This window comes from Manis javanica, chromosome 8 (assembly GCF_040802235.1).
Source record: "Manis javanica isolate MJ-LG chromosome 8, MJ_LKY, whole genome shotgun sequence".
NCBI classification, from domain to species: Eukaryota; Metazoa; Chordata; class Mammalia; order Pholidota; family Manidae; genus Manis; species Manis javanica.
The window spans coordinates 89,676,165-89,691,871 of NC_133163.1; the positions used below are offsets into that span (position 1 = coordinate 89,676,165).

General features: G+C 36.8%; 1 long non-coding RNA gene across 2 annotated transcripts in view; it reads right to left on the reverse strand.

Moving 5' to 3' along the window:
* The window catches only part of LOC118972442 (uncharacterized), a 100,726-nt gene that overhangs the window by 23,833 nt on the left and 61,186 nt on the right, over positions 1–15,707 (reverse strand). Inside the window, exons 3-5 of one of the 2 annotated variants that reach the window (XR_012120903.1) lie at positions 15,118–15,311; positions 13,527–13,644; positions 6,725–6,805 (exon numbers count right to left, since the gene is read on the reverse strand). This is a non-coding gene — a long non-coding RNA (uncharacterized lncRNA). The remainder of the gene's footprint in view (positions 1–6,724; positions 6,806–13,526; positions 13,645–15,117; positions 15,312–15,707) is intronic. The other variant, XR_005061421.2, reaches the window with a different exon arrangement.

The following is a 15,707-nucleotide window of genomic DNA, read 5'->3' on the forward strand; positions in this document are numbered from 1 at the left end:
TGAATGACTAATCAAAGAGAAGCCGATGGCTTTAGCAGACCTATGCCGAACATGTGGTCTGTATGATCTCTATGCCACTCATTTTCTCCCACCCCCCAGGAAAAGAAAAGTTAAAAATGAGTATGCTGATCGTTTAAGAGGTAAGTTTTCCAGGGCAAGTCTTCCCATATGGAAAGGATAATGGCCCCAGGTCCGAGCATGTACAATGGAAAAGGACTCAGGGTGTTTCACATTTTCTCTTCCAATGGGTTCCAAATGTTTTTAAGGGACAATCTTTTTATTCTTCTCCCAGTAAACTCCCTGTCCTACTCCCTACTACAGATATTAATAAACTTTCTTTAAATCCCCAAACAGTGAGAACAGCATGAACATGGACCCAAAAGCAAGAAACTATGGGCATGAACTGGGAAGAGCAAAGAGTTCAATTAGGGTCAGATATCCATGAGCACAGGGTATTAAGTTTGAGCTTTATTTAGTAATTGGAAAATATTAAACATTAAAAGATAAAACTTTGGAAAATTAACCAGTTTAGAAGAAAGATAATGCCACATCAAAAGAGAGAGAAAACCAAACTTAAGAATTAGTAGATTATGAATGCTTCACCTTAAGGGGGGATTCCTGTGATGGACCACTAGGAACCAGGCATAAAAGAAGCCTACGTAAGTCTTTATCCGATAGAAAGAAGCTCACTTGTCCTCGAAAAGAGAGCAAACATTCTAGGAGAAATCATGTGTACTCTTTTACATGCCATTAGATGACATAATGGGAAAAATCTTCAACAACATTTTTATCACAAACACAGATGCAAAGTCACATGGCTGCACAGTTCTTTCTTATACTGACATTTCATACAGGCTCAGGACAAAGCATAATTTAAAGAAGACAGCTACATTGGGAGCTAAACTAATATGACTAATACATGTGGGTGGATTTTATAACTTTCCTGGCCATCAGGAAGTGATGAACCTGCAGTGAGTGGAGGAGTGAAGGAGTAGCTTGTCTGTCAGCCTCGTCTAATACTACTTCTTTGGCCATTCATGAAGAAGAGCAGATCAGTTAGTTTCTCTCAGACGAGAATCCAAATTGGGTAGAATACATTATTGACTAAGGGGAGATCTCTGATTTTAGGTAAGGTGACCATATATAAAGTAGGTCCTAGTTCATGCCTGCTATCCCTACGTAATTATAAGCTGCTCTTCCTTTCACTCTCAAAACTACCCCAGTTGAAGTGATAAATTATATGGCTCCACCCATTTCAAATATCTGATGAGCAGAATGTAAGTTGCCACATTACTATGCCAGCTCAGAAGCTAGATTATCTTCTAACTTGGAATACAATCGACCTTCACAAAGAATACCTAATTTGATGACTGGTAAAGAATTCAGTAAGACCAAACTTATTAGAGTGTTATCTCTGCGAGCACAGTGCCATGTCTTATTGGACTCCGTCCGCATCCCCAACACAGCACCTCCATGTTATCATAAGCATTTACTAAATGAACTGTTGGTTATTGATAGACCTATGAGATATTACTCATGAGTTATCAATAGATAACTATTGATACAGCCATGATGTAAGATAAATTATTACATAAATTCACAACTTACATGCTCTCCTTCTTTCTTCCCCATTTCCTTAAAAGATATTAAGGAATGGACAGCCACCATAACTGCCTTTCTTGTATAACTGCTAAAGCCCACCAAAGATGTTCATCTTCTACAATTCCGTGCAACTCACCAAGCATAAGAGGGAAGCGCAGGGATGTCACAGCGATCCGGCTCAGAGTGCTACTTCCCGACAGAGCCAGAGCCATCTATTTTTCACTCTGCCAAACCAGCAATATTTCCAACGTGGAATATCCAAAGTGCAGGAAATTCCACTTCTAGGACTCAGACATGAATGGCCTCAGGAATTATTATTAAATTACATGTGTCAAAAGTAGCTTTTTCCTGTTAGAAGTAAACAATATGGTACGTATGTTGTGGTTCACAGAAGCAATGAAAGTGTGCTATGTCATTAGATCCTCCAAGTGGGTAGTAAATCTAAAAATGGTTGATTTAAAATGATTATTTTTATCTCTGATTTTGCAAGTAATTTAGAATTGTATGAGTGATTACTGTGCTCATACTTTCAAAATCATTGAAGAAAGTTCGTGGGTTACCTCTTTTGGACAACTTGTTTAATGTTTGGGACATTTTATGAGAAATAAGTGGATATCGTCCTGTATTCCATGAAACATTCCTGATGTTATCAGGATCATCCACATGATTTCTATCCTTAACCACTCTGTTATCTTGGCACCTTCGAGCCTGTGAAAATGCAACTATATTACAAGTAGCCAATAAAATTAACAAGGAAAATAGAATCATCTTGTGAATAGCAAATAATACCATGTTAAAGATTTCTTAGCTAGAGACAAGAGTCATTCTAAGATTAAGAAAATATTTTTGGTAAAGCAAAAAAAGAGCTAGAGGAACACCTTTGAAAAATGTCTAATTCATCTTTTTTTGCCCTTAATGCCTTGTTTATAGTAAATGCTAAACATATGTTACATTAAACTGAAATTCTTATCAGATCCTTCTAGGATTAGACAAACCGAGTGTGCATGTGTGAGTGTGTTTTGTTTGGTCTCTGCCTGCTTTGCTTCAATGCCATTTAATAGCTGATACATACTAAAGTTACCTTTTCTAATGACCTTAAAGCTGATACCAAATAAAAGTATAGTTTTAAAAGCTTTAGTATATGCAAACATGATAGCACTTTTGGGGGGTTGTCTTCTGTTTTTGCAGTAGAGCAGGTGTTGCTAGTTTGATTTGGAATAGGTAGAATATCCATACACACATCTTTTCACTGTAGGAAATATTTATTGAAAGCCTAACGCTTCATGGCACTATATTAGGTTCAGTGAGAAATATACAAACAAGTAAGAAATAGCCACACCCCCAATCTTACAACTTATATTAAGGGATTTGCATATGTATGCATACCTAAAGTATGTCACTTATATCTTACCAAATAAGAACGATTTTTCAAAATAAGAAAATTAAAAATAAGAAACGATTCATCCCATTGAGGTGTATTGAGAGAGACATATAGATGTGTTCATTTTGGAGTTAGCTCTTGAAAAATGAATTGAATTTTTACTGAAATTTCAAGAAGAGGGAGCACTATAAATAAAAGCGGGGAAGTGTAACTGTTGGCTATATATTTAACTGGATTTTGCCTATAATTATATGTGAGTGGTAAAGCAGTGAGACATTGAGAAAGCAAAGATTTCTAGACTGGGTGAGTAGGTATGAAATGGGAAAATTATGATTTCTCTTTTACACAGTGAATTTAAATTATCTGTGGGTTGTCTTGCTGGAAAAAATTAAGTAGGTAAATAGAAACATGGACCTAGAGAAACAAAAGAATACACAGAGATAAAGATTTGGAATTAATTCAAGTATGAGGTCTAATGAGATGATTCAATAGCAAACTATAAAATCTTGTATTATGCCAACATTTAATAGCTCGTGGTAGGGTGTTGGGAGGAGGGAGGGAAAACTGCAGACAGAAAGAGAGGAGAGCCAGGAGAATTTACTATCTTAGAAACCCAAGGAGAAATGAGTATCTTTGACTAGCTGGTCTTGACCAACATGTCAAATGTTGCAGAAATTGGATAGGAGGAGATACTAATGATTCAATATTGTCAATGAAATACTGAACTGCCATTTTCTAAGTAGTTTTAACATATTGAAGGGTTATTTTTTGTTGTTCTAATAAGTCAGAAGGAAATACATGTAAACATACATATCATAATTAGACTCACCAATATCATTTTGATGTCTGTTCATTCCTAATGAATGTCTCACCCTGTGCTTCATTTAGATCAAAGCTGATCCTTAAATTGGGTAAAAAAAAACCCTTCCTAATCTTAGGAATTTTTTTTTTCTGTAACTGTAGGCTTGAACATTTTTTTGCTCTATCATATACTCAAATGAACTCCAAGCACAACAGGCTTTGGAGATTGAGAGTGGACACAGATTTGGAGGTGAGTAAGCGTTATCCTATGTCACTGAATCATAAAATGAGGGGAGTGGCACACCTCATCTTTGAGTAGCTTGGACATGTTTAAATGATGTTACTAATATGTTGTCCTTCTTGACTATACTAAATTTTCATATTTGGAACAAATGTTATGTAGATGCTGGGATTTTACTCTTCGATTAAATATGGAAAAACTGGAAAGCCCATGTTCAACTGGAATTTATATGGCCAAGAGCTGCAATGTGATGAGATGAGGTAGAATAATAGAGGGGAAATAGTTTTCTAAAATTGTTTGCCATCTATTTTCAGTGTCTTCTTTGCTTGTATTATTTATTTGCAACTTAATTTTTGTGGTCTGGAACCTGAAAACAATTTGAATGGTCTTTTAAAAATATTTTAAATGTGAAACAATTCAGGGAAAACAAATTTCTGTACAATTCTGTCAGCATCTAGAGGACATAAAATATTTTCCAAAGAAAAAAAATAAAATTTGTTTTCCTAATTTTCTTCAGCCTATGAATTTGTCCAAGAGCAGAAGAAAGATTTTTAAAATAAGACAGAAAGTAATGTAATAGAAACTAAACAGAAAGCAGAGCCAGAAGTTAGTTTTTAAAAGGACTAATAAATAATGACAAAGTTTTAACAAGACAGATCTAGTAAATTAATGGCTGAAATAAAGTGGAAACCTAACTACTGACACTGCATTAATTTAAAGAAGTAATAAAAAGGTCTTTGAAAAAGTCTATACCCACCAATGTGAAAACTTAGATGAACTAAAACAAATTTTCAAAAAAATGTACATCAAAAAGAATATAAAGAAGAAAAAGGAGAATAACTCTATAACCATTAAAGAAATATATGAGTGCTCAAAACACATTGACTGACACATCCTATAGAGTTTGGTTTATATTAATTCAGAAACAGGCCGATGGTGTTAGAAATCAGAGTACTTCTAACCTTGCTGTGGAGGTGTGATGGGGAAGGGGCATGGCAACATAATTTCAGAGAATTCTAGCAAACATTAAGAAGCATATAATTCCCATTTACTATAAATATTTTCATAGTACAGGAAAAGAGGGTCTACTCTCCCGACATACTTTGTGAAGTGAGTAAAACCTTGATATGAACAGGAGAGAGGACAGTACAAAAAAGGAATATCATATGCTGATCTTACCCACTAAAATAAATGTAAATATATCCTGAACTAAACCGCTAGGAAACCAAAGGCTGACTGTAAGAAAATGAATCATGACCAGTGGCATGTATTCTACAAATGCAAAGTTGAGTCAACATTAGAAGATCTTATAATGCAATTCAGCATATTAATGAACTAAATGGAAAATCCTAACTAATTATTTTGATACAGACAGAAAAAAACAATTGATAAAATTCAACACCTATTCAAGATGTTCTTAGCTGACTATTAATAGAAGGAACCTTTCTTAGCACATTTGAGAGAAGCTAAAAAAGAAAGAAAACAAAACAAAAATCCTACCACAAATAATATTAATCAATGAAGAAATGTTGAAAACATCAGTACCTTTAAAATCAGGAACAAGGCAGGGTGCCTACTGTCACCACTTCTATACAGTAGTAAGGAAAGTACATATACAGTGTAAGGATTAAAAAAAAGAAAACAATTATTTACAGATGATAGAATTGTTTGCATAGAAAATTTTGTTAATCTATCAAATTGTTAGAGTAAAAAAAGTAGGTAAGTTGCCAGACTAATATATTCCAGATCAATATATAAAAACCAATTCCATGTATATTTACAGATACCAACAATTGTAAAATGTGAGTAATATGTAAAATACATCACTTCAGGGATCTAAAGATTCAACGCATTTCTAATCAAAATTATAGGAAGACTTTTCATGGTACCTGACAAGCTAATTGTTGCCACTGAAGTACAAAGCACCAAGAATACTCAAGAAGTTCTTGGAGAAAAACTAGGTAGGGGACTTGCCCTGTCATGTGTCAGGACTAATTATAATCTATAATAATTAAACAGTGAAGAATTGGCTTATGGATTTTAGAAAAAAAGTTTGACCTATAGATAAAATAGCTCCCAAACAGACCCATGTACCTGTCTAAAACAAATGGTGTGAACAAGGCTGGTATGGCAGTTTAGTAGAGAAAGGATGGATTATGTAGTAAAATGGTACTAGACAATTGTTTATCCATAAGGAAAATAAGTTAAAACAGGTATTTACTTTAGACCATTGATTTAAAAGATTCAAGATGGATTAAGTACTTAAGAATGAAAGGCAAAAGTATAACACATTTAGAAGAAAGTATAGGAGAATGTCTTTTGGACTTTAGACAAAGAAAGATTTCTCAAACAGGACCAAAAAAAACCTACAATCCCTAACAGACAAAAGAGAAATTCAATGACATGAAAGAATTTCTGTTATCCGAAATACTCTTAATGAGTTTAAATAGGTAAACCAAAAACTAGAAGGACGATATATTCTTTATGTATAACTGACAAAGAATTAGCATCCAGAATACATAAAAAATTACTACAAATCAATAAAAAGATAACTGAGGAAGGAAAAAATGACAGAAGATATGAACAGGCATTTTTCACAGAAGTAAAAATATTGATGGCCTTTAAACATATAAAAATTATGCTCAGCCCCATTGTTAAATAAATATAAACTAAAATTATAATAAGATACCACTTCTTACCTGTCAAAATGGCAACAGTTAAAGTGTCAAACAACAGAGTTCTTGCTCAAGATGTGGAGCAACAGGAACAGTCACGAAGAGCTGGTGGGAGTGTAAAGAATCACAGATGAAGCAACCATTTTGGAAAAGCAACTTGACTTCTCTTACCAAAATGTGACAAACCTGGACCCTATGACCTGAAAATCCCACTTCTACTTATATACCCAATAGCCATAACTCTTAACTCTGGCAACACAGTAGAATCCCCCGGTCTCATACTAAGTGATTCTGATTTAATGGTTCTGAGGTAGCAGGCAGCCACTGGTATTTTTGGAAAACAACCCAGATGGTTCTACTGTGCATCATAATCTCCTGGAGAGCTGACTCAAGTCCCGATTGCTGGGTCCTATAGATTCTCACTCAGTAGGTCAGAGATGGAGATGAAATTCCTTGTCCAAGAACTACGATTTGAGAACCAATGCTCTAAAGAAATCCTTGTCTACATTCCTCCAGTGACATATTATAATGTTCCTAAGTATAAATGGCAAACAATAGTAAAACCCAATGTCCATCAAAAGGTGCATAGATTAAAAATGTGTACTATCCAGGCAATAACATATTATATAGCAGGGAAAGTTGCACAGGTGTCCATGCATACAGTAAGCATTCAATAAATGCTAGCCCCATTTACTATTTTACTCCAGCTTCTGCAGGGACTGGCACTGTGTCTGACGCTAGTGCCCCACTAAGAAATAGTAATTACATGAAAATGGAAGTATGTTTTAGTGAACTAAATTATGTATCAGGCATTACAATAGCAAGTTAGAAGTCCAGTCTTATATTACTGTGAACTCATGGACAATCTTGAGATTTCTGCCACCATCAGCAAGAGCTTTCATTTCTTACAAACATCACTATCTAATCCAAACCAGCCAGCCAGTTGATTGGATTACTATCATTCATCTGAGTCTTTTCATTAACACATTCATGCAAGAAATAACCACTGAATTTTACTCTGTGCCCATCATTGTTCAAGGTCCTGTGGATACAGTATAGAACAAGATAGGCTACATTCTAGAAAGGAGATCCAGATAGTAACAAACAGGAAAAATACAGGATCATAAGAAATGCTATGAGATAATAAAATAGAAGGATGGAGGTGATTTTCAAATTCAGAGTATCTCCTAAAGGCCGTCTGTCCTAATTCAATAGGAGTGACTGAAGTCGAGCCACTATGCTTGTGGAAACTGAGGTGGGAGAAGAGAGGTGTGAGTATGTAAGCAGATCAGGCACCCTGCATGTCATGTGACTCCCTTCAAGCTTTGAATCTATGCTGAAGCTATAGCTTCATGCTAAATGTTTCCACCACTACATTATTTTTTATTATTAAATAAGGAATATATAGTTACTAGCATAGTACTAAGCATACAGCAAACATCTGATAAACACTGACAGCCTTCCATGCAGTTTAACCATTTCACTTGTAATGTCATTATGATGCTATAAGTAAATTGTGATATTCAAGGTATTCAAGGACATCCTATATTCCCGTCCAAGCACGGTCAAAAAACCTAAGGAATCATGACAAAGGTGGTATATCCCAGAAATTTATGTTAGAAAATAATATTAAGTTCTTCAAATGCTCCTCCTCTACTTAACCATCACTCAAACTATTAATACCCTCCCCATTGAAACCCTAGAGACCTAACTCCCAATTCACCAATCCTCTGTGTTTCTGTGTGCACAATGCTATGGCAATTTAAAAATGCAGCTATGCGTGAGTTCATCAATTTCAGACTGAAGGTGGGTGTCAATCCAAGTGATGACTGTAAGAGTTACCAGAGACCCGCGGTCTCCACGCAGCAGGCACAGTTCCGGTATTGCCTTACCGAATTGCAGGCCTGTGCAGGGAGTAACTGATGGCCTGGCTCTTCGGGAAACTACCTTTGGGTTGAATTCAAAGCTGCCTCCAGGTTTATCTTCCAAAAGGAAAGTTCCGTTTCTCTTCTAAAAGGAACATGGTGAGAGACTAAAAACAAAGGAGATGCTGTCAAGTCCGCTTTATTGTGCAGGTTTCTCCCCGTGCTCCCATGCGCTAGTCTGTGTGTCCCTACGTGGCCTCTGAGGCCAAAACATGGCCTTAAAGAATACTCCCAGGAAATGTAATAAAAGTTGTATTATTTTCTGAATCCATCTGGAAATTTGAGACTGCTTCTAAGGTCCTGTTGTCCCAACAGAGCTGACAAATCAATGGAGGCCTGGCTGCCAGCTGGGTGGGCATTCTGAAGCTGCCACTCACCAAGCCCTGGCAGGTCCCCAATGGATGAAGGGAAAACAAGTAGGCAGGGGTTTCCGGTTGATTGTCCCTGTTGTCAGTGGGGAGCTGACCTTGCCTTCGCCTTTTCACCAGTAAGTCCAGTGAGCATGGTTCTCTGAGCCTGAATGGTGAGCGACCCACTCTTGTGAGCTGCCAGCCAAGCCCTGTCAGGGCCACCTGCTGCTGTCCTCTACCCTCAGGGACTCATTACCACACATAACTTGAAAGTACCCGACCTCTCTAGACTGCAAATCTACCCTACTGCTCTCCTGAGATGGTGTTACAGGCTGGACTGTACGCCCCCCAAATTCACATGTTAAAGTCCCAAAGCCCAGGTCTTTAAAGAGGTAATGAAGTTAAAGTGGATCACTATGGTGGGCCCCAATCCGATACAACCAGTGTCCTTATAGGAAGAAGAGACTAGGACGCGAATAACACAGAGAGACAACCAGATGAGGGACAGCGAGGTGGCTGCCTGCAAGCCAAGGAGGGAGGCCTCAGAATAAACCAAACCTGTTAACACTTGGTCTTGGACTTCTAGGCTCCAAATTATATGAAAAAAAAAAAATTTCTGTTGTGTAAGCTACCCTGTCGGTGGTATTTTGTTACTTACAGCAGCCCTAGCACACCAACCGAGATGCCCTCTATTCTTTCCAGTGCTAGAACAGTATAAGCTCCCTAGAAATTCCCTCCAGTCCCAAGGAGAAAAACAGAGGAACCAGAACATCCTGGACGAGGGGTAGCTGCTTTCACGACACTGACTCCTGATCCTTAACAAGTGCTGATCCCTTTGTGAGACAAGTTTTTGACTTGGGCTCCAAGTGAAACAGTCCACAGGTATGTATGGAGCATCAAGGACATGAATAGGACATAAGCTCTGTACCTCAGGGAAGCTGCCTTTATTGTAAAATACTCAGGCTCAGAGTTTAGCAGATCCTCTTTGAAATCCCAGTTCTGACACTTGAAATCCAAGTTCAGCTATGCAAATTTGGGTGAGTTACTTTTCTTCTAATCTCAGTTTTCTCATCTATAAAAGAAGGATAACAATACCTTGAATAATACTTGGAAGTTTATGTGAGGATTAGAAATATTAACTGTAAAAATTTATGCAGTTCTTGGCAGGGGAGTTAGTATTCAATAAATGGTAGCTGTGATAATAATCATTATTATTATTTTAAATAAACAATCTAGCACCGAGCCTGACACCTGCTAAGGCCCAACATATTTCAACTCTTAAACTTCTCCTTCCTTCAGGTAAATTACATTTGAAAGTCTAAGGATTTTACTATATCTGAGATAAAGTCATAAACTGTTGATTTTTCTTATTGCTATATAGAAATTTGTTTCATCTGCAATAATGCCATCTTTGTTTTTTCTAATCCTTATATTTTATTATTTTTTCTCACTTTACCATTTGCTTTGAAGCAGTACCAGGCATTTTTGTCTTATTTCTGATTTTAAATAAAACAGCATTTTTAACATTTTGCCATTAAATATTATGTTTGCTATAGGTCTTTTTGTAGTTACTCTTCAACAGGTTCAGGAAATTTGCTTTTTCAGTTATCTACAAGTTTATTTTCTAGAATGGTTGTTGAATTTTATCAAATGTTTTTCCTGCAGTTACAAAGATGATCACATTTTAAGCTCAAACTTTAAAGTGGTAAATTACATTAATATACTTTCTAATGTTTAACTCACCTTGCATTTTGGAAAACATGAAACTTGGCCATAATTTACTACAGTTTGTTAATATATTACTGGATTCAGCTTGCTAACATTTTCATTTTGCATTTTTATATCATGTAATTGTCCCTTCTTATCTGACCTAGTCTGGTTATTATTCTTATTATTATTAAAATACCATAGATATACAATCTTATGTTGATTTCAAATATACAACACAGTGGTTCAACAGTTACCCATATTATTAAGTCCTCACCCCCTCTACTGCGGTCAGTATCTATCAACATAGTAAGATGTTACAGAATCATTAACTATATTCTCTGGGCTGTACTACCATCCCTGTGACCAACTTACACTGTGATGCAGATTACTGTGCCCCTTTATCCCCTTCCCCCTCCCCCCTTCTCCCCAACCCCTCCTTCTTGGTAACCACTAGTCCCTTCTCAGTGTCTATGTGTCTACTGCCATTTTATGTTTTGCTTTGTTTATATATTCCACAAATAAGTGAAACCATATGGTATTTATCTTTCTCTGCCTGGCTTATTGCACTGAGCATAATACCCTCTAGCTCCATCCATGTTGTTGCAAATGGGAGGCTTTCTTTTTCTTTTTATGGCTGAATAATACCCCTTTGAGTATATGTACCACATCTTCTTTATCCATTCATTTCTGACATTGTCTGGTTTTAGCCCCAAGTTGTTACTCCCCTTATGAGATAAATTGAGACAGTATTTCCCCTTTGTAAATGTGAAAGTTTGAAATTACATATTCCTTAGATTATCAGTGAAATGCACCTCTAAAATTGTTTGGGATGATATTTTCTTTGTAGGAAGATTTTTAATTGGTTCAGTTTCTTTAATAACTATAAGATCATTTAGACTTTTTAATCTCTTCTTGAGTCAGTTTTGATATATTTTTTCTAGACATTTGTATATTTTTTCTATTTTTCTAATTCAATGGCAGATAGGTCTATAAAATATTGTCTTCTTAATAAATACAGAATCTGTGGTTATATTTCCCTTCTAATTCCATTTATTCTTCCTCTCTTCTTTCCATTCATCACTTCTGTCAAGAGCTTATCAATTTTTTTTTCTATTTCTGGAAATATATTTATTGTAATATACAACTTTAAAAAAAATTTTTTTATACTTTTTTTTCATTTTGTTATCATTAATCTACAATTACATGAAGAACATTATGTTTACTAGGCTCTCCCCCACCCCAAGTCCCCCCCACAAACCCCATTACAGTCACTGTCCATCAGCATAGTAAGATGTTGTAGAATCACTACTTGTCTTCTCTGTGTTGCAAAGCTCTCCCCTTTCCCCCACCCTCCACATTATACATGCTAATCATAATACCCCCTTTCTTCTTCCCCACCCTTATCCCTCCCATTCTCCCCAGTCTCTTTCCCTTTGGTAACTGTTAGTCCATTCTTGGGTTCTGTGATTCTGCTGCTGTTTTGTTCCTTCAGTTTTTCCTTTGTTCTTATACTCCACAGATGAGTGAAATCATTTGGCATTTGTCTTTCTCTGCTTAGCTTATTTCCCTGAGCATAATACCCTCTGGCTCCATCCATGTTGTTGCAAATGGTAGGATTTGTATTCTTCTTATGGCTGAATAATATTCCATTGTGTATATGTACCACATCTTCTTTATCCATTCATCTACTGATGGACACTTAGGTTGCTTCCATTTCTTGGCTATTGTAAATAGTGCTGCAATAAACATAGGGGTGCATCTGTCTTTTTCAGACTGGACTGCTGCATCCTTAGGGTAAATTCCTAGAAGTGGAATTCCTGGGTCAAATGGTAAGTCTATTTTGAGCATTTTGGGGAACTTCCATACTGCTTTCCACAATGGTTGAACTAATTTACATTCCCAGCAGCAGTGTAGGAGGGTTCCCCTTTCTCCACAACCTTGCCAACATTTGTTGTTGTTTGTCTTTTGGATGGTAGCCATCGTTACTGGTGTGAGGTGATATCTCATTGTGGTTTTAATTTGCATTTCTCTGATAACTAGCGATGTGGAGCATCTTTTCATGTGTCTGTTGACCATCTGAATTTCTTCTTTGGAGAACCATCTGTTCAGCTCCTCGCCCATTTTTTAATTGGATTATTTGCTTTTTGTTTGTTGAGGTGCATGAGCTCTTTATATATTTTGGATGTCAAGCCTTTATCGGATCTGTCATTTATGAATATATTCTCCCATACTGTAGGGTACCTTTTAAGAGCTTATCAATTTTATTAAGTCTTTTAAAGATACAACCTTTGTCTCCCACACTAGCAGGAACACATTTATTCATTGTGGTACCCCCAAGTACCTAGAATCATGCCTGATACACTGCAGGCATTCAGTATTTGCAGAGTGGGGGGAAAAAGCATAAGAGAGAATGTGGCTAAAGACTAAGTTTTAACTAATTTCCATAGCAGAAAATAATGACTACCAAATGCATGGATCTTCCTTTCAAGAAGAAAAAGTAAAAATAGCTTAAGAGAGAATGTGTCCTTTAATTGTTATGTCACTCTTCAATATTTGCCTAATTCAGATCATCTAGAAATAAATGCAGATCTTTAAAGATCTCAAATTCACAATACTTTCCTTCCAAGTTCTAGTGGTAGAAACTTAAGTGAGATCACGAATTTGCCAATTTTTCTTTGCTGCCATAGGCATTAGTCAACATTTGATCTTATGACCTGTAGTACTGATCCATCACAATTTTTTATTTTCTAAACTGATGTTGCTGATATGCTGGACATAGAAGAGCCTCATAAACGCAGAGAGGAAAGAGGAAATGTTGAAAGGACAATGAGTTTTACACACATTGCTTAACGTAGTCCTTCAGATACTGGGTAGTTACGTAGAGAAGTATGGGTCTCTCTTGTTATTTTCAGGAAGAACTCTCTAGTGATCAGCAATTCCAACCCCTGCGTCTCTGTTCCTAAACCAAATTGGATAAGGCACAATAAGAAGAGAAATCACAATTTCCTGCACTTACCCTTCTATCCATTTAGTCTGTATATTTAGGAGAAGCTTTCTGGTGCTTTCTGAGCTGAGATTTAGACTGACTGCATGACCCCATAGCTATTAACAGGATAACCTTGGAGATTAGGTTGAATATGTGCTGGCCCAAAACAGCCTCTGGAAATCCTAATGAATCTTTATATCAAATTCTTTTGCCACAATGTACAAATTTCTTCGAAAGTGAAATACTGAGAACAAACTTCAGGTAATTGAGTTCTGCAGAGCTGGCATCAGGATGCCAGATTTGATGTTAAAGGCTCCATGTAAAGTCTATTCCGGGCAACCCGAGGGAATGACAATGTGGCAGCCATGTGTGAGCCCTTAGGTTGAGGAAGATGAGCCCGAAGCAGCCGCATCTCTGCTAGCATGCTGAGCCTGGCACAGAGGGGGGTTGGAATCCCTGCAGCAAAGGCCCTGCCATCATGTACCTCAGTCAGATATGTAATGTAAGGCAAATGTGTATGGGCTGCAGGCGACAGAAGACTACACTATAGAAGAAAGTATAATGTCCTGAAAATATTTAAGATTGAGTATATATTTATGTATACAAAAGGGTAATTTTAAAAATTATAAATGCAATTGACAAGTGTTCTGCAATTGGCAACATAGATACATGAGACCGTTTTGCATATTATAGTACAACTAACCATATGCCAGTACCTGAAACATAACAGGTGCTCAATTAATATTTTTAGAAGGATAAGGGATGTAAAGAGCACTGTTCTGCAGTCTGAACACCTGGATTCTAATCCTGACTCTATCATTAACTCATTGTGTCACCTTGGGAAAGTTACTTTCCTTCTTTGGGTCTCCGGGTTTTCAATACACAATAAAGCAGAAGCTAAACTGAATGGTCATAAAATCACTTCCTCTTTGAAATGCCTACACCTCAGTTTTTAGTGCTGCAAGAAGACCAGGTGCCCACAGCCCAGCAGAACATCCTCTCAAGGAATCACTGAGCAGAATCACAAATGCAAGGAAGTGAATAGGGTTTTCGATGAATGGCAACTAGTCTGATGAGGATGGAGAACTTGGCTGAAGAAAGACAATACAGGAGATGAGAATGGAAGAGGAGGATGGGGCTAGATCTGAAAATACTTAGAGTGTGAGGAGAAAAAGCTACCACTGAGATGTGCCAGAAGGATTCAAGCTCATCTGGCAAGACAAAAGAGTGTGTAGTGTAATATTGGGAATAGGAATAGCATCCTATACCTGTATAGAGCAGTGGATTTCAACACTTACTTAGTTATATATTTTCAAGTATAAGTGCCAGAGTCCCACCACCAGAGATTCTGACTCAGTAGAACTGGAGGAGGCCCTAACCTCAGAATTGTTTTTAATCTCTGTGTTATGATAAAACCATTTGTATGGTGCTTTACAGTTAACATACCTTTCAACAAAATCCTTTGATCTTCACAGCCAATATAGAAAGAGGGCAGAGCAGGTAGAATCATCACCATTTCACAGGAGAGAAAATTGAGTCTCGAAGAAATTGTGTCTATCCAAATGACAAGCAGCAGGAGTGAGACTCTAAGCCAATCTCCTGAGCCCAAGTTCAGTGCTTTTTCACTATAGCTCAGCTGCCTGAAATGAAAGCAAGGGTACAATGAGTAAGAATTTATCCTCCAATCCAAGAAAACATTAGAACCAAGAACATGAGATTACTGGAAAGGCAAATTTTGGCTCGATGAAAAGGCACTTCTTTGGATGCAGTTAATATATTCATAGACCTACTACCCAAAGATGTAGTAGACGATTATCAAAGATTTAAATTATATTTCAATACATTTATAGATGAAGGATCTACTCTTTTAACTATTTGAGAGCAACACTGTATCTTCTCAAGCGCTTGTCAGAGCAGATGCCAGTCTCATTGTATTATATTCCTGACAGTCTACAAATGATAGTGAGATGTTCCTCAGAGTTTATAACCTTATTTGCCTCAACCCTCTACTGCATATTCAATTATCCATGCCCTCA